The sequence below is a fragment of the Martes martes genome (genome assembly GCF_963455335.1).
Source record: "Martes martes genome assembly, chromosome: 6".
NCBI lineage: Eukaryota > Metazoa > Chordata > Mammalia > Carnivora > Mustelidae > Martes > Martes martes.
This window is the reverse complement of record NC_137893.1, coordinates 102,396,451-102,421,245: the sequence shown is the minus strand read 5'-3', so window position 1 is coordinate 102,421,245 and position 24,795 is coordinate 102,396,451. Positions and strand designations below refer to the sequence as shown.

The following is a 24,795-nucleotide window of genomic DNA, read 5'->3' as shown; positions in this document are numbered from 1 at the left end:
AGCATGAGGCAATGAAAATAGCAGTAGGCTAGAATCTGAAGATCCATTTTTGTTTTTGTTTTTTAATGTACTGGTTTGGCAAACTAAGGCAAGTCATTTACTAGCCTCATTTGTAAACTGGAACTAATGATGCCAGCCCTACCTAAGTGACAGAAATGCTGGAGAAATGAAATGATATATTCAAAAGTGCTAAAGAAAATCAGAAAATCATATTCCAGTCCACAGAGCAACTGCAGTTTTGGCCAGGAAGTATAAAAAAAGACAGGATGGGGGAGGAGGCAGCATGAGCCTGTGGAGGAGCCATTACTGCTGTAATGAAGGACCAGGCCACTCTGCTGACCCGGCTTCTCTTTTTGGGCTACAGATTGATCACAATCATCTAAAAGGATTGTTTCAGATCAAAAAGCTTAACAAATGCAAATGTTCTCTACAAACAGCAACATGATGTACAAACATAAGTGTAGTTACTGAGTAAACGGAGACAAAGGAAAATATAGCATACCACAAGAAAGTTCTCGGTCCAGATTATTGCAGGATACAAACAAAAAAAAGAAGACATTTAAGAGGACACACACATGCCTGAATGGCACTGTAAAATGCCTGTCCCTCAATACTTTGACGGGCTATGCAAAAGAGCTAAATTCCAAGGGGGAAAAAAAAAGTTAAAAGAAAGAGAATGGTAACAATGATTAATGCAAAGGCCTACTGGAGGATATAAATAACTACTGACAATATAAGGAAACTGTATATAGACATGATACTTCTAAAAAAATTATTAATAGAGAGATGGCCACCAGCCAACCCAGTAAGGGCAAGCATGAAACCCATGGGAGGAAAAATGATGCAAATGAAGATGTTAAGCATCAGAATTAGGATTGAGATTTCTCCTCTGCTCATTCATGACCGGAAGGCACAACCCATGTCTCGGTTAGGGAGTTGGTCCATCACAGCTATTTAATACATGTCTGAACTAGGAGTGGATAGATGAAACTGAGGTGGAAAGAATCCTCAGATACCATATAAGAAAGGCAAATCACGGGACGCCTGGGTGGCTCAGTTGGTTAAGCAGCTGCCTTCAGCTCAGGTCATGATCCCAGGGTCCTGGGATCGAGTCGCACATCAGGCTCCTTGCTTGGCGGGGAGCCTGCTTCTCCCTCTGCCTCTGCCCGTGCTCGCTCTTTCTCTCTCCCTCTCTCTCTGACAAATAAATAAATAAAATCTTAAAAAAAAAAAAAAAAAAAGAAAGGCAAATCACAAGAAGCATTGTATCCAACACTATGTAGGGAACAAAGAATTAGGAAAAGATTACAGGCAAGAATTTACAAAAATATTTACATTTGAGAAAGCAAGCAGTGTGGAGAATGACTAAAAAAGGTAGGGGCTAGGCAACAGCAATTAAGTTAGAAGAATATTGCATTATTACAGGCAAGAAAGGGTGAGAGGCTGAAGTAATGGCAACAGGTGGAGAAAGGAAGGCAAAGAACGAAGAAAAAAACAAATAATGCCACTGTAATGAATAAAAATCGTTAAGAACAATTCACATTAGCTCATGAAACTGGATCTTGGGCTTTTACTTGAAGTGTCAAGGGATGTCACTAAATGAGACTTCTAAGAGGTACCCAGGAAAGGTGAGGCACCTTTATACCACATTCAATGTTCATGTCAACTTTCTATCATCCTACTTCCAAATGAATGCAGCTGCTACACTAATGAACAAAAACATAAATAATGAACTGTCAAAATATATTATTTTCTTGATTCAAAAAAATAGATCAATTTTATGAACACTTTTTAATCACTGTTTGCGGAAACACAGGATAGTGATTTTTAACAACAAAAACAATTTCCAGGGGCGCCTCGGTGTCTCAGTGGGTTAAAGCCTCTCTGTCTTCAGCTTAGGTCATGATCCTGGGGCCCTGGGATCGAGCCCCGCATCGGGCTCTCTGCTCAGTGGGGAGCCTGCTTCCTCCTCTCTCTCTCTCTGCCTGCCTCTCTGCCTACTTGTGATCTCTGTCTGTCAAATAAATAAATAAAATCTTAAAAAAAACAACAACAACAACAACAAAATAACAATTTCCAGTTGGTTCGAGGTACACACATACACACAAACACACTATGCAAACCCAGCAGAAATTTTTCTACTTTAAATAATCACGACTTTATTATGAGAAACACTCATTGTCACTTATGTACAATTTTCAACAAAGGGGATTAAGTAGGCCTGAAAGCTTTCCTGTTTCTAAGCTTTCATAAAAGAATAAATTCAGATGTACCACAAATACCATTTTTTTCAATACAGCCAACCAAAACATTTTAATGGGCCACAAAATTCAAATTACATCACTAATAACGATTTAATGAAATATAAGGAAGAACTTTTGATGAGAGAATCTTGAAAAACCAAGATTTGACTTAATTCTTGGTAAGGGAGCAGGAATTGCAGTGATTTCCCTGCACCTTCCATACAAAATTTATCTTTTTTTTTTTTTTTAAGATTTTATGTATTTATTTGACAGAGATCACAAGTAAGCAGAGGGGCAGGCAGAAAGGGGGGGGGGGAGCAGGCTCCCCACTGAGCAGAGAGCCCAATACAGGACTTGATCCCAGGACCCTGGGATCATGACCTGAGCCAAAGGCAGAAGCTTTAACCCACTGAGCCACCCAGGAGCCCTCAAAGTTTAGTTTTTATCAGACTCTCTATAGCAGACTTTTCCCACATCCCAGTCATTGTCCTCATCTAATTCTAATTACCAAAAACAAAACAAAAACCCAAAACGAACAAAAAAACCCCAAAAGTTTTAAGAGTCCCTTTAGCCACTCAATCATTTATTAAGGATTTCCATGACCGAGGAAGAGTCAAAAGTAGTAAAGGACCCAGAGATGATCTAGGAAGTACAATGTGTTGAGTGCCACGACATGCTCAAAACAGACATTCCTGAAGTCCGCAGAAAACAGGTCTCTTGTAAAAGGGTGGGAAGAGAAATAAGCAGTGTGCACCAGCAAAGCTTCTTGAACAACGAAATGGCACTGATGGAGTTCTATGCGTTGGAAACATAGGGAGGGTATATGTTCCCAGGAGGGAAGGCTGAAGACGATCATGAGAACAAGGGACTGCAGACTAAGTGGAAGGGCAGGAGATTATAGCGAGAAAATAATTTGAGGGATGCCTAGGTGGCTGAGTCGGTTAAGCATCTGCCTTCGGCTCAGGTCATGATCCCAGGGTTCTGGGATGGAGTCCCACATCACATCAGGCTCCGTGCTCAGCGGGGAGCCTGGGTCTCCCTCTGCCTGCCACTCCCCTTGCTTATGCTGCTCGCTCTTGCACGCTCTCTGGCAAATAAATAAATAAAATTTTTTAAAAATAGTAATAATTTGAGTTTGGAGACTTAGAAGTAGGATGTCATGACCACAGAAAAGGCAAAGACCTAGTTGTTTTGGTATTTTTACCATTTGCATGCTATTTAACATTTCATATGCATTAAACCATCCTTAAATTTTAACCAAGTTCATAAAAGCATGTGATGTGAGTTTATTAAGGTTCTTGGAGGGGTTTAAAAGCAAGCATGTGATAAGAAGGTGGCATTCTGGACCAATAAGAAGTCTGTTTTTCTCAGGATCTGGAGGGTGAGCACTTATCAGATGGGCAAGCAGAGAAAAGTAAAGCCACAGAAATTTCTAAAACACAGTTTATAGACGAAAAAGTTGGGTCACGTTTTAGAAAAGACAAGCAGAGGCAAAGCTGGGAAGAAAACTGAAATTGGGTAGGTAGGTCTCTAAACAAAACCATTAAAATTAAAAGCAAACTTTAATCCTATCTCTGTTTCTAATAACATAGTGCTAAATCACCATTTTAATGAAAATTCAAGGCTTTGCCAAGTTTAAGCCTTTAAAAACCAAACATACCCAAATCAGTATTTTTCCAAGAAAAGAGAATTTTACAATTGTGTATAACAAACCTTTGGCTTACACAAAAGTAATTCAGCGACTGTCCTTATTTCTTTGTTTGGTTTGAGGTAATAGTGCTAAATTATCTAATCTTTACTATATGAGAACTAATGATACACAAAATATATAAAATCATTTTCTGTTCAATAAACTTACACCCAACTTTTTTTTTTAAGATTTTACTTATTTATTTATTTAAGAGAGGGAGAGAGGAAGAGAGAAGAGAGAAGGGAGGGACACAGGTATAGAGACCAGCAGACTGCACTCTGAGCATGATGCTGGGTTTGACCCCATGACCCTGAGGATCATGACCTGAGCTGAAATCAAGAGTCAGAGGCTTAACCAAATGAGCCACCAAGAGGCCCCACATGCAACTTAATTACAACTCAGTCACATTCGAGGAACTTTTCTCCTCCATATTACCTTGATCGTTAAATAGTAAGACGTAAGCCGTTAGTTTTCCAATACAGCTAAAAAATCACAGTAAAGAGAAAATTATAAAAAATAACAGTTTCAAATAAATTAAAAACTGAAAGGTTGAAAAGCCTTTCAAAATATACATAATACAGGGGGCCCCTGGGTGGCTCAGTGGGTTAAAGCCTCTGTCTTCAGCTCAGGTCGTGATCTCAGGGTCCTGGGATCAAGCCCCACATCAGGCTCTCTGTTCAGTGGGGAGCCTGCTTCCTCCTCTCTCTGCCTGCCTCTCTGCCTGCTTGTGATCTCTAATAAATGAATGAGTAAATCTTTAAAAATATATATATATACACATAATACATATTTACATAACCAAATTTAAAATGACCCTATTTTAAATCAAATTCACTCAATCCAGAGGTGGGGGGGGGTGTGGTGGAGGGATAACTGTCACAGGAAGGTATAATTAATCACATCAACACAGACTGGAGTTTTCCCAAAACACTATACACAACATCTAATTCATAGAATAAAAATACAGTGGATATACATACATATCTGCAACAGATAAATCTGCATATATCTGATCTGTGAATTACGACTGAAAGGCAGAAACAACAGAAATCCAAGTCCTGTTCAATGTACCACAAATATCAATATACGCACTTAGGTACTCAACAGGGAACTGTTTCTGAGTACTGAAATTGAGAGCTAAAAACAAAAAGAAGTAGTTACATGAAGTGGACTTGTGAGTCTCACTGCAAGATTACCTAGTTAAGAGAAAAAAAGGAAAAAAACAGTCTTTTCATGCTGTGGTGTTGATCATTAGGAGAAGAATCATCACACCTCGGCTCCAAGAGTAGTATTCACGAGCTCCACTACTGTGATATAAATGCCACAGGGCATAACTGACAAAACGAAAGGTCAAAAGTCAGCTTTTCACAGGTAATCACTTCATTTTCTCCTTTTCTAACCAGGGATGAGAACTCAAGGGAGTAAACAAGGAGTCATGGCATAGTTACAACATTTTAGGAATTAGCTCCAGCTCCTCTGCGTTTGATACATTTTCCAGGTCCAATTTGTCCAAGCCAGACACGGGGGCACAACAGAATAAAGGAAGAAGCAGAGTGATGAAGATTACAAGTTTCAGAATCCACTAGTCATGGGCTTGCATACACTCACTATCTGTGTGACTTGGTAAACACCTTTTATTCTCTTTGTTTCCCCACTGTTAAACAGAGACCATAAAAGGGATCACAAAAGTACCTTTTTTAAAGGCCGTTGCAAGGATCAAGTGAGATATCTTTTAAAAAGTTTATCACAACTGGAACTAGAGGGTATCATGCTTAGCGAAATAAGTCAATCAGAGAAAGACAACTATCATATGATCTCTTTGATATGAGGAAGTGGAGATGCAATGGGGGGGGGGTAAGAAAAGAAAAAATGAAAAGATGGGATTGGGAGGGAGACAAACCATAAAAGACTCATCTCAAAAAACAGACTGAGGGTTGCAGGGGGGAGGGGGGATGGGAGAGGGTGGTGGGGAAATGGACATTGGGGAGGGTATGTGCTATGATGAGTGCTGTGAAATGTGTAAACCTGGTGATTCACAGACCTGTACCCCTGGGGATAAAAATACATTATATGTTTATTTAAAAAAAAAAAAAGTTTATCACATTTTTCACTCAAATTGTTATCATTATCGTCATGCTCATTCAGGCCTAAATATATTATATTTAAATATTTTGGTTATTGGTTTTTCTCTATTCTTAACATTTACCAGTTTCTTCTCCTGAATATTGGAAGAAAATACATTTTCTTTCCTACTTCCTTTATACTGTCATGTAAAATATTTAACCTTGAAGTAAGAGAACTTAGATGTCCTTGAATAACCTCATGATCTGGAAAGTTTTGTCCATATTCACACTCTTAGAAAGTTTCCGAAGTGTAAAAATTCAACCTTGAACAGAGGAAATTTCAAGGGAATCCAATCTTGTAGAGTTACACTGGCCAATATAGTAGCCATTTGCCAAATATGACTACTGAGCACTTGAAATGTAGCTTAGTCTGAATTCAGAAGTTCAATAAATGTAAAGTATGCATGGGTTTCAAAGACTTAGTATGAAAAAATAATGTAAAACATTTCATTAAAAATCTTCTGTATTAATTACATGTTGAAATGGTATTTTGGATAGGAGTTAAGATAGTATTAAAATTAATTTCACTTAGGTATTTTTAAATTTGGGGGTTCCTGGGTGGCTCAGCCAGTGAAGCATCCTACTCTTGATTCAGCTTAGGTCATCATCTCAGGGTTGTGAGATCAAGCCCCATGTCAGGCTCCACACTGGGCATGGAGCCTGCTGAAGATTTTTCTCTCCCTCTCTCACTGCCCCCTCCCCCTCCCTAATAAATAAGTAAGTACATATATACATAAGATTACATATGAAGCTTACATTTGGTTCATGTGGCCCTCATGTTTTTACTGGACAGTACTGTTATACAGTAGGAGGGGGGCATAACAACATGTAGCAATCAAATAATCCTCTTGGGGACTAGGCGTACCTGTACAATAGCCAAGTGACTTACCCTTACTTCAAGTTAAGATTGGTATCTGCTAATCATAAGCAGAATAAAACTGCAATTGGGTCCACTAAGGGAAGTGCCTCAAGTCTATTGCAAATATGCTTATTTTTCACATATCACTTAGGAATCAGGTTTTTAAACTTTACCCACAGTTTGCCACCTATAATTTTCAGAATGCAATCTTGAATTTTGATTAATTTGGAGGTAACCTGAAATGTTTCTTTGACGGTGGGGGAGCTCTAATACATTTCTATTTGGGAGTTTTGGAAGCTGCCACCCACTTCAACACCTAATTATAACTGTCCATTCTTCTCTCATTTGTAAGAAGCCATGCATGATAGGTGGGATATGAATACGGATGACAGCAAAATCCTGGGCCAGACTGGAAAGAATTCCTCTCCCATCCTCAGGGAAGGTCTCTCTGCCTTCCTTCCCCAACAACAGATAGATTCTGAGGATCATAAAACAACAGCATATAAAATATATTTCCTTTCTTTGTCAAGCATTTCCCAGTACTCTTGAACCTAAAGAGGTTAACACTATTTCTGTCTAGCAGCCTATAGTTTATCATATCTTAAAAACTGGTATAAAATAAAAAAGCTGTGAAGAATGCATCATAGTAATCAAAACTGATCTCTGCATCAAGGAAACATATTTATATGAACCATTAAGAAGTAAGCTAATACATCTTTCAAAATGCACTGTAATCTCCTACATCATTCTATAAAAGTATATCAAGTTCCAATACAACCTTTTCACATAAAGCCAGGTGTGATCATGGCACAAATGAAAAAACAATTTCAGAACAGAGGAAACAAAGGTTTTGTGTATCACCCATATATCCACTTTTGCAATCACAATTTTACCCATAATTTTGGATTTTGGAAAAAAAAAAAAAAACCAGCCTGCCCACATAAGCTAGGCTATTCAGATATTTTAGAAAGCACAGTCCCTATAGTTTGGATCTGCTGGGTGGGTAAGATATCAAGGAAGATGAAGTTACAATATATCATTTCCTGCTGTGAAGGATATCACAGGAAAATTCACTCAACAGCTGTCACCACTGAAACTGAAATGAGTTTCTTTTTACAAGCTAAATCCCTAGTAAATGGTATCCAACTGGTGTTAGCCCAGGTGATTTTCCCTGCAGTTATTCCAAATGAGAACACAATCAATAAAATTCTCTATAAATTGAATGTAAATTATTTTTCCACAAGCATGAAGTTTACTCAATTTTACATTTAAAAAAAACCCCAAAAAACTACCACCAGACAATACACAGTGTAATGATCTATATTTCTCTACAACTGAGAGAATCTGTATGATTCCAAGAGACTCACATATCCAATAAAAATCAGGCTCATATATTCCTATACTGGGTAAGAACTATACACAGCACAACTTCTACTTTAATTTAGGTTGGCTTCGTTTTTCCATATTTTCCTATTTATTCCAATTTCTAAGCTGCAATAAGCCAATAAACTGCAAGACAGCTAAAAGCTGCATCTCATTTCTCTATCAAAAATGCCTCTACCTTACAAAAGTCATTAAACCCTAAAGAGTATACCTTTAAAATGAGTGCATTTCATGTATATAAATTATACCTCAATAAAATTGACTTAAAAACTAAAATACGTACAGTCTTATAAGATACAAACTATAGCCTTACATAGGTATTTTCAATATACACATTTTTTTTAAGGGGGCGTGAGGGGCAGAGGGAGAGGGAGAGAGAATCTCAAGTAGACTCCGCACTGAACATGGAGTCTGACGTGGGGCTCAGTCTTAACAACTCTGAGATCTTGACCTGAGCCAAAATTAAGAGTCAAATGTTCAACCAACTGAGCCACCCAGGCGCCCCTCAATATACACATTTAAGGCCCCCAACAACATCTCCATTTTCTTAAGTAAATTTTTTATATTCCTTTATGTTCTTAGTGTATATTCTGGTAATATAATGACCCCCTAAAGAGAAGCTCTTCTGATTTGGTGTTGACCTAGAACAGTCAAATGACTATAGTAAGAAAACGTTGCCTGAGAGAGTGGTAATGAAAAATTGAGGGGTGGAGGGACCATGGAATAAAGTTCCAACACTGAACAGAATTAATACATTAAATTAATGGGTACCTTCTCATTCCCTCACAAGTACTTTACAGAATGTAGAATGTAGAATGTTTCTGAAATTGGCTATCACCAGTTTATGTCATTCTAGGATTACCCCTCACATCTGTTTCCTAATAACAGCAGAGAACCAAACCAAGGACATAAGATTTTGGGGGTTCTGAGAGGAACAGGAGAAAGATGAGACGAAGGGGATAGCTAATGAAGACCTAAATTAAAGTCACAGTCCAGAAATCACATGCTTTCCCTATATACTTCTTTGGTTTTGAACAGCCATTTATACTGGTTCATGATACTTAAAGCTTTCCTTTCATAGATAAAACTATCAAAGTACATAATAGTTTTGGTTTTATTTTGTTTCCTTTTTAAATGCATGTTTTCAAAATCTGAATTTATTGGGGAGGAAAACAGGGAATTTCTCTTCTGAGGTCACCCTGAAAAAGAGAAAGAACTCTCAGTCCTCCATGATTAGTTCCTGATTTCATGAGAGTCCCAAACCCCCAAAGGATAAAACCAGCACTAAATTTCTGCAAAGGTGGAATCTTTACCAGAATTTTTCCTTGGAAATGAGAGAAAAGCTATCAGCTTTCTGTCTCAACTACCATCTCATTTGGTCTCAAAATTTAGTAGTGTTAAAAATAAGACAACAGGTCCCAGAATGGAGTCACTTACACTAAGCCCCACAACATGAAATTAAGACTTCAATACACTTTGTGCTCTCCCAGAAATGGAAACTTAAACTAGCAAATCAGGAATCACCTAATCAGCACTAGTTAGGTAATCTACCTGACAGACGCCTTCCATGCCCTATAGGAAAGTGACCTTGCAATAGTCAAGCCTCTTTTTATCTAGTATAATTTCCTTGTTCCTACTGCCTTTTGCCTATGGAGGTCTTTCATTCCATACAAGCTCCTTACAGCCCGTTTCTGTTAGACTGGATGCTGCCCGATTCATGAATCACTGAAAAAAAAGCCAGTTAAGTTCTTTAAAAATTCATTCAGTCAAATTTTTTTTAACAGTAGCTTTTAAAAACTAAGTAAGAGGTAAAATTTTAAAACCTGAAAGTGTTTTCTCCTATTCATTCACTCATTCAAGTGTTCACTGAGGTCTTATTTTGCCAGCCATTGTTGTAAGTGATGGAAAGATAAGAGAAAACAAAGTCGACAAATTTCTTGCTCTCATGGAGCTTATGATGCAGACAAATAAACATTAAACTAACAAATAAAAACGATCATTTCAGCTAGTGACGTTTCTGTGAAGAAAAAAGACTAAGGTAATATCATAAAGCAGTGGGGGAAGGGGCTTTAAATCGGGTGATTACAGGCAGAGCTCTAGAAGATCTGGGAAGACAGCTCTTAGACTCATGTGATGGATGTCCTTGGAAGCCTCCTTTAGACTGCGTGTATGCAGTATGGCACGGACCAAAGTAGCTCAATTAAAAATGAGCTTTTTTTATTCACTTTGTATTATCTTCTATAGAACAACTTTCTAAATAGTGGTTATAAAACAATTGAGAGGGCATTAGACCTCTGGTGAGTCTCAGCAGTCTGTCTTTCCGCACCCCAGTTTATCTAATTTTGTTTTGTAAATAAACCGGGATGGACCAGCACAGGTACAGAATACCTCCATCATTACAGAAAGCATAGCACTAAACAAATTACTTTTTACCTGTTAATATATTACGGTTACTACCACAATGCTTTCTCGGTTTTTTAAGAAAGTTATTTCATACAGCATCATTTTAACTAATTTTCTTTTACTTAACTGGAGGACTATCAATGTTTTAAAGAAACACACTAAGTGAAGAATAGGAAACTTCATAAATGCAGGTAATAAAACTACTTGAAAAGCATAAGTAATCATAAATTTTGCATTCCAGGAAGACTACCAGCATCCACAATCCAGAAATCGCTAAGAAACTATGGAATCAGGTGACTAACAGAAACCTAAAACCTCTAGTTATAGGTAAGCTGCAAGAATACTCCGCAAGGCTTATTTCCATGACACTATGTACTCGTACAGAATCCATTCCTCTACAATCATTATTATTTATTGTCATTACTTTAGTTAAAATTCTTCAACTGTTTTCTGATCAATGTTAAGCCCTGTAAGAACAGAAGTAAATATGCATCCTTAGAACCTAGCACTATGTCTTGCACCGAGTAGAAATTCCCTTAAAATGTCAGATAAATGATAATAAAACAAACTCTTAGAATGCTAAAAGGTTTATGACCATGTATTTGCCAAATAGCTTTCACACCAAAGTACCTCCATGAGTCACAGCCACTATGCACAATCTCATTACAAAGTCGACTATTTACAAAGGGGACATATTTGCTTGCCATGGCTACAAAGCCAGTCAGAGAGACAGGAAAGATTTTCCTATTTTCCTTCTATATCATTAAAAAGAAAATCAGTAACCAATTTGTGTTTCTGTAAATATATTTTTATTTTATATATATTTATGTTTCTGTAAATGATTTTTCCACTTTAATACATGTTGAGCTAGCAAAGTGAATTAACCTGTCTAAAAATCCTCAGGAAAATTTAGTATTCTGTATAAATTAAAAGTGGTTTACCTGTAAAACCAATGAAAAGTGATGGAAAAGCTGTTTTCAACCCCCCAAAAGAACCCCCTCACTGTAATAGGCAGATCAATGCCCTCTAATCCCTAGAACCTATGAATATGTTAGATTACATGGCAAAGGAGACTATGCAGATGTAATTAAGGTTAAAGACCTTGAGATGGGGAGACCATCCTGGATATCTATGTGGGCCAGTCCAATCACATGAGGTTTGGCTTTCCTCAGGATGGAAGCAGAAAGATGCAGCAGCAGCAGAAATGAGAGAGGTCTGAACCCTAAGAAGAGCTTGATGTGTGGTTGCTGGCTCTGTGACAGAACCCACATGTAAGGACCAGAAAGAAACCTCTAGGGGCTCCTGGAAAGCCTTGGGAATGAGACAGCCTCTAGGGGCAAAGACAGGACCCTGACTGGCAGCCAGCAAGGAAACGAGGACCTCAGTCCCATAGCTCTAAGGAACTCAATTAAACACTATGAATAAGCTTGGCAGCAAATTCTTCCCCAGAATCTCCAGTAAGGACCATAGCCCTGCTGACATCTTGATTTCTTCTCGATGAGACCATGTTAGATTTCTAACCTATAGAATTATATGATTAAAAAATGTGTTGTTTTAATCTACTAAACTTGTGGTAATTTGATACAGCTACAACAGAAGACTCTAATCTAGATGCATTAATAAAATTTTAAAATTCAGCTTCTTCAATTCTGTCCTTTTCAAGTCACTGGTTCCACTTAAGAACTCTGCCACTTTCTTGCCTGGGCAACATGACACCCTTAGACTAATGAATTCTCTTGTTTCTTCAAAACTATACACCACCTAGTTTGCTGCTGCTCTTTGTTTTTATCTCCATCTGCTAGAAAACATCTATGTTAAATTCCTTCATTGTGAAGTCAGTATGACATTTCTTCTCTCAGTTTATTTTATCTGGCCATACAAAAACTGCTAGCATTCTTTAGTTTTTCTTCACAGGTTTATACAACCAAAAAACAAACAAACAGATAGACACCTACAAATACCCAATAAAATGGGAATGGTTCAGTAAAAATAGACATATCTTCAATAGAGCATTATTAGAGCCACTTGAAACCAGACCCATGGGAATAAATTTTATACTTAATTATGACATATTAAGAGAAAAAGAATTTTTTTACTGTTTAACCACTTATAGTTACATAAAATTAGAAAAGCCTAGCAGTACTTTTACTAGTAAGGCAGGGTTTACTTCTTCTATTTTGCCAAATTTTAGTGTGCCTGTAAGTTTTATCAGAAACCATTTAAATGGCATTAAATTTGTAACATGATCCACATACAGATTCTACCTCTCACAAACACGATTTCCCATCTCAATTTACTCTCCTTGGTTAAGCTGCGGCAACTGTTCCTGTACAGCTTTGGGTGGAGGTGTGTGTGTGTAGGGAGACGTGTGCCTATAAAATGGTCTTCCCTTGACAGAATATAACTTGTTAGCAGACCACATTTGCTAGTTCCTTAGTATATAATCAGAGCATCCTTCATAGTGCCCTTAACACAACTGGCTGATTTTAACAAATGCTTTTTGTACATTTTTAAGAAGTACATTTCTAAGAAGGCATGAACATTTTCCATACAGAGTCGATTTCTAAGGAGGCATGAATTCTCCACAGAGAGGTGGCAAAGAATAATTCAAAAACAATAAATAATGGAAAAGAAAATACTTCCTAATTTATTAGTATCTTACAAGGCACCTAGAACACCTTCACAATAATCACTGAGCTATAAAAGCTTGTGTTGCTGCGTGTAGGAAAGGAAATAAATGGTTCAAAGTACTGCTAGAGGCCGGAACAGGTGATGAGGAAGAACTGACAAGCAACTAAAGCAAGTGGACCACATCAATGAGGCTTTCATTTCAGCCCTCAATTGGTGGAAGTCCCAACGCACTAAACCTTTTTCTAACACGTGAATGCCCACACAATTTTCTGGCTTCAAAATGAGAACTAATTCAAAAAGAAACAGAACTGTACCACTATGGATACTGGGAAAGATTAGGTAGAGAGATTACATTTGATATAAAATCTGTGGCAAGAACTTTAGAGAAGTAAATAGAGATGGGTACATATTAACCAAATGTACTGCATTAGGAAACAAAGGAGTCTATAATACCACCAAATGAAGGAAGATGTTTTCATTATTTTAAATGATTTTAAAATAAAGGTTAATAGAAACATCTGTTTACAAATTCAGGATGCATTTACCAGTTAATCCATGTGATGCAGTCCAAGTACTTACTAAAGGCAATACTTTGCTAGCTTATTTTATCCTTCTTTGATTTCTATTTCATTGCTGGGTTGAAACATGCTAACAAAATTAGGAGAAAGTATAATACATGTTTTTAAAATTAGTTATTTCACTTCAAGTCTTGAGGAGGAGGGTTGAAGGACAAAGATCTACACACTGTGGGGAAAGGCATTATTTTTAAGGAAAAAAAAAATTTCGATCACACAACTAAAGTTCTCACATGTGAGCTGCAAGTTTTCCTCCCTAGTCTCACCTATTTATACTTACTAATTTTTAAGTGACATAACAAAAATAATCTTTAACATATGCCCTTGATAGTCTAATACCATTATATAAATATTATCCCACAGGTACTAAAATTAGGGTGGTAGAGATATTTATTTACAATAAACTTCTACATTCACAGGAACATAGCCCAAGACCTTTGAGTCTCTCCAAATTGAAAAATCAGTACACTATACAATTCACCCTAGAAAATTCAGTGATGGATGAGGACGACACTAAAGTCACAGTGCAATGTGACCCATTAGATGACACATCTAATGATAGGTGCTTTGAGGAAAGCAGAAATGATGATTTACACAAATCCATCTGACATTTGGAAATTTAGCTTTTTTTTTTTTGTAAGTAAGCAAATTTAGTTCTTCCAATAGAGGAGTTGTTAGTATCACTTTTGAAAAATTAGTAAAGTCTTATGAAATAACTCATTCATCCTTTTGAGAGAGGAGAAATATAAACCCTGAAAAAGAAAAAACCTGAAAAATCACGTTTCCTTAACATGAACCTCTTGAAGTTCCATCACCAAACTTTAAAATAGGGATAATGAGGGGCACATGGCTGGCTCAGTTGGTGGAGTACGTGACTCTTGATCTCAGGGTTGTGAACTCAAGCCCCACACTGAGAAGAGGGATTACTTAAAAATAAAATCCTGAAAAAAATAGGGATAATAAAGGACCATCTATCATGGAATGGTCTCTGGGGATGAGATGGTCTGAGAAAGAACTATAAAAACCCAGGTTGGAAAGTACATTGTAAACTCTAGTCAGTGTGATTTCTTGGTCCCATCTCCTCCTACCTCTTCTAAAAACCTGCCCCTTCAATTATTTCCTCTTAGTCCCACTGACCTGATTTTTCCCTTAACCTCTATATGTCCAGCTTTCCAATTGTAAGGAAAAAATACAATTTCTTCAACTATGAAATTCATAGATATCATCCTCTTTCTGTCCTTGCTCTGCCAAGAGTAGTCTACACTCCCTATATTTTCACAGCTTAATTTCTCATCTCTTAATTTTTCATCAGTACCATTACAATGTGGTTAAGCCACCAATGGCTCCCGCATGACTAACCAAACTGACATTATGTAGCTCTAACCTGACTTTTCTGTGGCATTTGATGGTGTTTACCATTCCTGTTTGAAATCTTTCCCTTAGCATCTTTTATCCCATTGTCCTTTCTTGTGTTCCTGTTCATTCAAGATTTCTCCCCACTTTCTACTGGTTTCTCTTTTAATTCATCTCCTACCTTCATTGCTGCCCATCACAAGTTACTTAAACATTGCTGTCCTATGTATAAGTTTTATTCAGGGCCATGTCCCCTTGTCACTCTGTACTCTCTGTGAGTGATATCAACCACTGCCCTGATTTTAACAACCACCTAAATAGTGATGATTAGCAAATGTCTCTCTCTGGTATAAACCTCTTACACTGTGGTCTGTATTCAGCTACTTACTAAACATTCCCCCCACATGTTCCACAGGCACAAGTCCAAAATGTCTGAAACTACTGAACCTGGAATCTCAGCAACCACATTCATTCCCTAATCCCTAGTCTTCCTTTATATTCCTTCATTAGTGACAACACTATCCCCCAAGTAAGAGTAATGTTCAGTCCAATGGGAGCCACGTTACTGTGCTAGGAGTATGGAATTCAAAACACCTAAGTCATAAACGCACTGTTTAAGGAAATAATTCCATGAGAAATACAGTTAAAATAATAAAATCACGTATTTTGTGTTTAATTCTATTAGAAAGGTTTACAAATTCTGAACCGTGTTTAAGTGCCTATCTCTCAAATAAAGTCAAAACTATAAATCCCTTGGGAAGAGAAACTGGATCCTATTTTTTTATTCCAAGCACATAATTGGCACTCAGTTACTGATGAATGGATGGACACTACAAATGAGAAAAATAAGCCTGAATTTCCATAAGATACTGAAGCAAAGTGTTTCCCTGTGCTTGCTTTAACTTTTAACTAGAGAACTAGATTCAATTAAGAAAATATGGACACATCACTTCTACATCCTCAGAATCATATATATTGTAAGCAATATCCTAGCTTAGTAGGATGGCAGAGTGTTACACTAATTTCTCTTTTGAGTGTCCAAGTCCTGTAAAAATGATCTGAGAATTTCTTTGTATTGCTACTTTAATTTTTACAGGTATTTCTATCATGTCCCAAATTAGTCTTATTGACAAATTTAATTAAAATGCTATTCATCATTCCTCTTTGATCATTAGAGGCACTAAACAAAATTAGACCAAATAATGATCTCAGTCTCAACTGCCTAATGTCTATCTCCTCTAGATAACATCTAAACTATACAGGTCATGCAAACCAATGATGATTACTTTCTCATAACAAGATTATCATTAGAACCTTTCAAATCAAGTAGTATTCTTTCTTATTTTGACCTAAGCAAAAGGAAGGTAAAAAGAAAAACATTACATTTAGACACCCAAAAAAGACAATTCAATATGCTTGAAGTGCATATCACAAGGTTACTTTGTACAACAGAAAGTGTCAAAACTATGCACATCAACTGCCACTCTCCATACAGATGTCTCTGACATGGTAATAAAATGAGAAGCCATTTCATTTAATAATAATAAAAAAGGAACATCAGTTGGTGCATATTACATGTAGCATCTATCCCTGGTTGCCTAGCAACCAGTCCTGAGTGAACTCCACAGAGAAAGCCCTAAACGAATGTACAGTTTGTGCAAGTTTCAAGGACTTGAAGAGATATGTCAGTGGTTAACCTAAATTCTAGCTGACAATTACCATACTGAGGTGGAGGAAAAAGAACCCATTATTTTGCACAGAATCAAGCATTAACTGGAGGTGAAATTCAGCTATTTAGGCTTCTATCTTCTGAATCAGGGTCTATACCAAAAACAAACAAACAAACATAAACCAACAGTGGCATATGACTTATAAATTACAAAAACATCATGCAGGAAAAAAAATAACAAAATGTCACTGTTGTAACATGCACTCATTCATTTGACAAAACACATAATGAATAGCTATCATGTGCCAGATACTGCCCAGCACTGGAAATACAAATATGAAAGTCACTTTACAAGCTAATAAGCAGACCATACTATAATGGAGTCATCAGAAAGTAAACAAAGGATAACCACATTATGTGTTCTGGAATACACAAGTAGCCATGGAGGTATTGTGGAAACACATATAAAAAACATCAGATTCAGGGGCGCCTGGGTGGCTCAGCGGGTTAAAGCCTTGGCCTTTGGCTCAGGTCATGATCCCAGGGTCCTGGGATCCAGCCCCACATCGGGCTCTCTGCTCAGCAGGAACCCTGCTCCACCCACCCCTTGCCTCTCTGCCTACTTGTGATCTTTGCCTGTCCAATCAATCAATCAATCAATGAAAAAAAAAAAACAATAAATAAATACCACATCAGATTCAGACTCAGGGGAAGTGGGCCCACTGCAAACTAAACAGTCAGGGAAAACTTACCAGATGAGGTAATATGGGCTAAGTCTTAAGGGACAAGAAAAAGTTAGGTAAATTATAGAAATGGAGGAAGGGGAGAACATTCCAGGCAGAAGAAAAAATATTTTCAAGGGCACAGAGATCAACAACAGCAAGTTGTATTAGAAGAACTTCAAGGCAAGACACCTGGGTAGCTCAGTGGATTATACCTCTGCCTTCAGCTCAGGTCACGATCTCAGGGTCCTGGGATCGAGCCCCACATTGGGCTCTCTGCTCAGCAGGGAGCCTGTTTCCCCCTCTCTCTCTGCCTGCTGCTCTGCCTACTTGTGATCTCTCTCTCTCTGTGTCAAATAAATAAATAAAATCTTTAAAAAAAAAAAAAAAGAGAAGAACTTCAAGGCATTTGGTTGCACTAGAAATTAGGGGACCAATACTAAAAGAAGAGTCCAAAGAAACACTACAACACCTTCCAGAAGGACTTCATATGCCAGGCTAAGAAGTTCAGACTTCACTGTAATGAAACTGGGAAGACAGAGAATGATTTTAAGCCAGGGGATAACAGAATCACTCTGGCAATAATGTGAAATATTTCCGAGAGTGCAAAGAAGCCAACAAGGAGAATACATAAGAAGTTACAATAGTAAGACAGATACTCAGGAGACAAAAGCAGCAGGAGAAGAGAGGCTGGGCAAGTGACTTAAACATAACTCAGTAACAGTTCTCTAGGAAGCTTAAAAATCACATACAGTGTTTATGCTACTCAAGCCAATGAAATGTCAGTCTGGACCACCTTTAACAACAAAACAATTATTCAGAGGTTAAGAACTGTCTGTCTGGGAAGGAAAAGTCACTATAGAGAAGTGGTAAGAGAGGCAGAAAAAAGAGACCGGACAGGGAGAAGGGAGGAGGAAAAATATTATCAATATTCCAATCCTGACAAATAAGCAACTGAGATTCCGAACAAATAAAAACTGAGGGGCGCTCGGGTGGCTCTGTCAGTTAAGTATCTGTCTTTGGCTCAGGTCATGATCCCAGGGTCCTATTATGGAGCCCTGCATCAGGCTCCCTGCTCTGCGGGGAGACTGCTTCTGCTTCTCCCTCTGTCTGCCGTTCCTCCTGCTTATGCTCTCTCTCCTTCTTTCTTGTCAAATAAATAAATAAAATCTTTAAAAAAAAATTGAGAAAGAAATCTTGTAAAGCCATACTCTGTGCTGTCTGATACAGTGACAGGATCCTAGTCTCCTTTCATTCTCAATGAATTTTGTCTGAGTTCTGTGCAAAGGTAAATCCCAAAGACATTAGCATATACATTTATACATAACACAAATATTTCATATATGACAAAAGTTTAATTTACCAATATGTACTACTTGGATTTACTAAAAGTATTTCATTTTTTTTCTTTTACTTCTTAAGCTTTACTTTTGATTTGAACATTTTTGCCTTTTGTCCGTTAGGAGAAGCCGAAAGGGAAATAGAAGTAAAACCTTGAAAGAGAAGTAGGCTGTGAAGAGACACACAGAGATCCATAGGCTGTGAAGAGACACACAGAGATCAGGATGGAATAAATAAGGGGGATTCAGGGTTGCTGACTGCATTCACAAAGGAAGGGAGAAAGGAGGAAGGAAAGGAGGAAGGGTCGAAGGAGTCCCATACAAACAGGTGATTTAGAACAGAAGTGGACTAAGCTACTAATCAATAGCTTATTGGCATTAAATTCAAGAACAAAACTCTCTCAAAACAGGTTAATAAAAAAGAACTAACAATTTTGGTAACCAGTGCAAGCACCAGGAAATTGGCCCTCAAACTTACTTTATAATTCATGACATGGTTTGTTTCTACCCAATGGAAGGGAAGCATGTGCTGTCAATATGGGAATTCAACACCATCTAAAACAGCACAGTGACAAACAGCCATATAATAAGAATTTTGTCCCTCTATATTTAGGTCTCTTGGATATACTAAAAAATAAATAAAAGAATAAAAAGAATCCGGGAGGAGGAGTCAAGATAGCGGAGAAGTAGCAGGCTGAGACGACATCGGGTAGCAGGAGATCAGCTAGATAGCTTATCTAACCATTGTGAACACCTACAAATCCAACGAGAAATCGAAGAGAAGAAGAGCAACAATTCTAGAAACAGAAAATCGATCACTTTCTGAAAGGTAGGACCTGCGGAAAAGTGAATCCAAAGTGACGGGAAGATAGACCACGGGGGGGAGGGGCCGGCTCCCGGCAAGCGGCAGAGCAACGGAGCACAAAATCGGGACTTTTAAAAGTCGGCTCCACTGGGAGACATCGCTCCAGAGGCTAAACCCGGAGGATACCCAGGCGGGGTCAGCATAACCCCAGGTCCCACAGGGTCACAGAAGGACCGGGGCTGTCTGAGTGCCGCAGAGCTCGCAGGTATTGGTGCGGGGAAGCCGGCTACAGCGACAAAGCCGAGGAGTGAGCTCTCAGCCCGGGGTTACCTTAGCCGGTGGCAGGCTGGGTGGGCTCAGAGCGCGGCCGGAGGCCACGGAGATGGAAGCGACTTGGCGCTTTTCTCCAGGTTCCAGCAATTGACTGCTTTCCTCAAGGCGCCACCGCAGGCCAGGGAGGCGGGGCGGTTGGGCACTTTTCTCTGAGGGCGCACTGAGGAGCGGAACCCCAAGCTCTTGGCTCCTCCGGGCTGAGAGACTGGGAGGCCGCCATCTTCATTCCCGTCCTCCGGAACTCTACGGAAAGCGCTCAGGGAACAAAAGCTCCCGAAAGCAAACCCGAGCGGATTACTTAGCCCGGCCCCTGGCAAGGGCGGTGCAATTCTGCCTGCGGCAAAGACACTTGAGAATCACTACAACAGGCCCCTCCCCCATAAGATCAACAAGAAACTCAGCCAAAACCAACTTCACTCACCAAGAACAGCGGAATTCCACAGCAGGAGAAAGCAAATCTTATCTGGACAAAATGACAAGGCGGAAAAACTCACCTCAAAAAAAAAAAAAGAACAAGAGGCAGTACCAAAGGCTGGAGACCTAATCAATACGGACATTGGTAACATGACAGATCTAGAGTTCAGAATGACAATTCTCAAGGTTCTAGCCGGGCTCGAAAAAGGCACAGAAGATATTAGAGAAACCCTCTCCGGAGAGATAAAAGCCCTTTCTGGAGAAATAAAAGAACTAAAATCTAACCAAGTTGAAATCAAAAAAGCTATTAATGAGGTGCAATCAAAAATGGAAGCTCTCACTGCTAGGATAAATGAGGCAGAAGAAAGAATTAGTGACATAGAAGACCAAATGACAGAGAATAAAGAAGCTGAGCAAAAGAGAGACAAACAAATACTGGACCACGAGGAGAGAATTTGAGAGATAAGCGACACCATAAGACGACACAACATTAGAATAATTGGGATTCCAAAAGAAGAAGACAGAGAGAGGGGAGAAGAAGGTATATTGGAGACAATTATTGGAGAGAATTTCCCTAATATGGCAAAGGGAACAAACATCAAAATCCAGGAGATGCTAAGAACGCCCCTCAAAATCAATAAAAATAGGTCCACACCTCGTCACCTGATAGTAAAATTTACAAGTCTTAGTGACAAAGAGAAAATCCTGAAAGCAGCCCGGGAAAAGAAGTCTGTAACATACAAGGGTAAAAACATTAGATTGGCAGCGGACCTATCCACAGAGACCTGGCAGGCCAGAAAGAACTGGCATGATATATTCAGAGCACTAAACAAGAAAAACATGCAGCCAAGAATACTATATCTGGCTAGGCTATCATTGAAAATAGAAGGAGAGATAAAAAAACTTCCAGGACAAACCATAACTAAACAAATTTGCAAACATCAAACCAGCTCTATAGGAAATATTGAAAGGGGTCCTCTAAGCAAAGAGAGAGCCTAAAAATAACATAGCAGAAAGGAACAGAGACAATATACAGTAACAGTCACCTTACAGGCAATACAATGGCACTCAATTCATATCTCTCAATAGTTACCCTGAATGTTAATGGGCTAAATGCCCCAATCAAAAGACACAGGGTATCAGAATGGATAAAAAAACAAAACCCATCAATATGCTGCCTTCAAGAAACTCATTTTAGACTCGAAGACACCTCCAGATTTAAAGTGAGGGGGTGGAAAACAATGTACCATGCTAACAGACATCAGAAGAAAGCTGGGGTGGCAATCCTTATATCAGATCAATTAGATTTTAAGCCAAAGACTATAATAAGAGATGAGGAAGGACACTATATCATACTCAAAGAGTCTGTCCAACAAGAAGACCTAACAATCTTAAATATCTATGCCCCTAACATGGGAGCAGCCAACTATATAAACCAATTAATAACAAAATCAAAGAAATACATCGACAGTAATACAATAATAGCAGGGGACTTTAACACTCCCCTCACTGAAATGGACTGATCATCTAAGCAAAAGATCAACAAGGAAATAAAGGCCTTAAATGACACACTGGACCAGATGGACATCACAGATATATTCAGAACATTCCATCCCAAAGCAACAGAATATACATTCTTCTCTAGTGCACATGGAACATTCTCCAGAATAGACTGCATCCTGGGTCATAAGTCAGGTCTCAATCAGTACCAAAAGATTGAGATCATTCCCTGCATATTTTCAGACCACAATGCTCTGAAGCTAGAACTCAATCACAAAAGGAAATTTGGAAAGAACACAAGTACATGGAAACTAAACAGCATCCTTCTAAAAAAGAATGGGTCAACCAGGAAATTAAAGAAGAATTGAAAAAAATCATGGAAACAAAGGATAATGAAAACACAACGGTTCAAAATCTGTGGGACACAACAAAAGCAGTCCTGAGTGGAAAATATATAGCGGTGCAAGCCTTTCTCAAGAAACAAGAAAGGTCTCAAATACACAACCTAACCCTACACCTAAAGGAGCTGGAGAGAGAACAACAAAGAAAGCCTAAACCCAGCAGGAGAAGAGAAATCATAAAGATCAGAGCAGAAATCAATGAAATAGAAACTAAAAAAACAATAGAACAATTCAACAAAACTAGGAGCTGGTTCTTTGAAAGAATTAATAAGATTGACAAACCCCCACCAGACTTATCAAAAAGAAAAGAGAAAGGACGCAAATAAATAAAATCATGATTGAAAGAGGAGAGATCACAACCAACACCAAAGAAATACAAACAATTATAAGAACTTACTACGAGCAACTCTATAGCAACAAATTTGACAATCTGGAAGAAATGGATACATTTCTAGAGACATATAAACTACCACAATTGAACCAGGAAGAAATAGATAACCTGAACAGACCCATAACCAGTAAGGAGATTGAAACAGTCATCAAAAATCTCCAAACAAACAAAAGTCCAGGACCAGAAGGCTTCCCAGGGGAATTCTACCAAACATTTAAAGAAAAATTAATTCCTATTCTCCTGAAACTCTTCCAAAAAATAGAAATGGAAGGAAAACTTCCAAACTCATTCTATGAGGCCAGCATCACCTTGATCCCAAAACCAGGCAAGGATCCCACCAAAAAAGAGAATTCCAGACCCATATCCTTGATGAACACAGATGCAAAAATTCTCACCAAAATACTGGCCAACAGGATCCAACAGTACATTAAAAGGATTATTCACCACGACCAAGTGGGATTTATTTCAGGGCTGCAAGGTTGGTTCAACATCCGCAAATCCATCAATGTGATACAATACATTAATAAAAGAAAGAGTAAGAACCATATGATACTCTCAATAGATGCTGAAAAAGCATTTGACAAAGTGCAGCATCCCTTCCTGATTAAAACTCTTCAAAGTGTAGGGATAGAAGGCACATACCTCAATATTATCAAAGCCATCTAAGAAAAACCCACTGCAAATATCATTCTCAATGGAGAAAAACTGAAAGCTTTTCCGCTAAGGTCAGGAACACGGCAGGGATGTCCTTTATCATCACTGCTGTTCAACACAGTACTAGAAGTCCTAGCCTCAGCAATCAGACAACAAAAAGAAATTAAAGGCATCCAAATCGGCAAAGAAGAAGTCAAACTATCACTCTTTGCAGATGATATGATACTATATGTGAAAAACCCAAAAGGCTCCACTCCAAAACTGCTAGAACTTATACAGGAATTCAGGAGAGTGTCAGGATATAAAGTCAATGCACAGAAATCAGTCGCATTTCTTTACACTAACAACAAGACAGAAGAAACAGAAATTAAGGAGTCAGTCCCATTTACAGTCACACCCAAAACCATAAGATACCTAGGAATAAATCTAACCAAAGAGGCAAAGAATCTATACTCAGAAAACTATAAAGTCCTCATGAAAGAAATTGAGGAAGACACAAAGAAATGGAAAAATATTCCATGCTCATGGATTGGAAGAACAAATATTGTGAAAATGTCTATTCTACCTAAAGCAATCTACACATTTAATGCAATCCCTATCAAAATCCCATCCATTTTTTTTAAAGAAATGGAACAAATAATCCTAAAATTTATATGGAACAAGAAAAGACCTTGAATAGCCATAGGAATATTGAAAAAGAAAGCCAAAGTCGGTGGCATCACAATTCCAGACTTCAAGCTCTATTACAAAGCTGTCATCATCAAGACAGTATGGTACTGGCACAAACACAGACAAATAGATCAATGGAACAGAATAGAGAGCCCAGAAATAGACCCTCAGCTTTATGGTCAACTAATCTTTGACAAAGCAGGAAAGAATATCCAATGGAAAAAAGACAGCCTCTTCAACAAATGGTGCTGGGAAAATTGGACAGCCACATGCAGAAAAATGAAATAGGACTATTTCCTTACACCACACACGAAAATAGACTCAAAATGGATGAAGGACCTCAATGTGAGAAAGGAATCCATCAAAATTCTTGAGGAGAATGCAGGCAGCAACCTCTTTGACCTCAACCGCAGCATCTTCTTTCTAGGAACATCGCCAAAGGCAACAGAAGCAAGGGCAAAAATGAACTATTGGGATTTCATCAAGATCAAAAGCTTTTGCACAGCAAAGGAAACAGTGAACAAAACCAAAAGACAACTGACAGAATGGGAGAAGATATTTGCAAACGACATACCAGATAAAGGGCTAGTATCCAAAATCTATAAAGAGCTTATCAAACTCAATACCCAAAGAACAA

General features: G+C 38.3%; 1 protein-coding gene across 1 annotated transcript in view; it reads right to left on the bottom strand.

The window, feature by feature from the left end:
* The window catches only part of PRIM2 (DNA primase subunit 2), a 328,016-nt gene that overhangs the window by 122,240 nt on the left and 180,981 nt on the right, over positions 1-24,795 (bottom strand). The window lies entirely within an intron of this gene.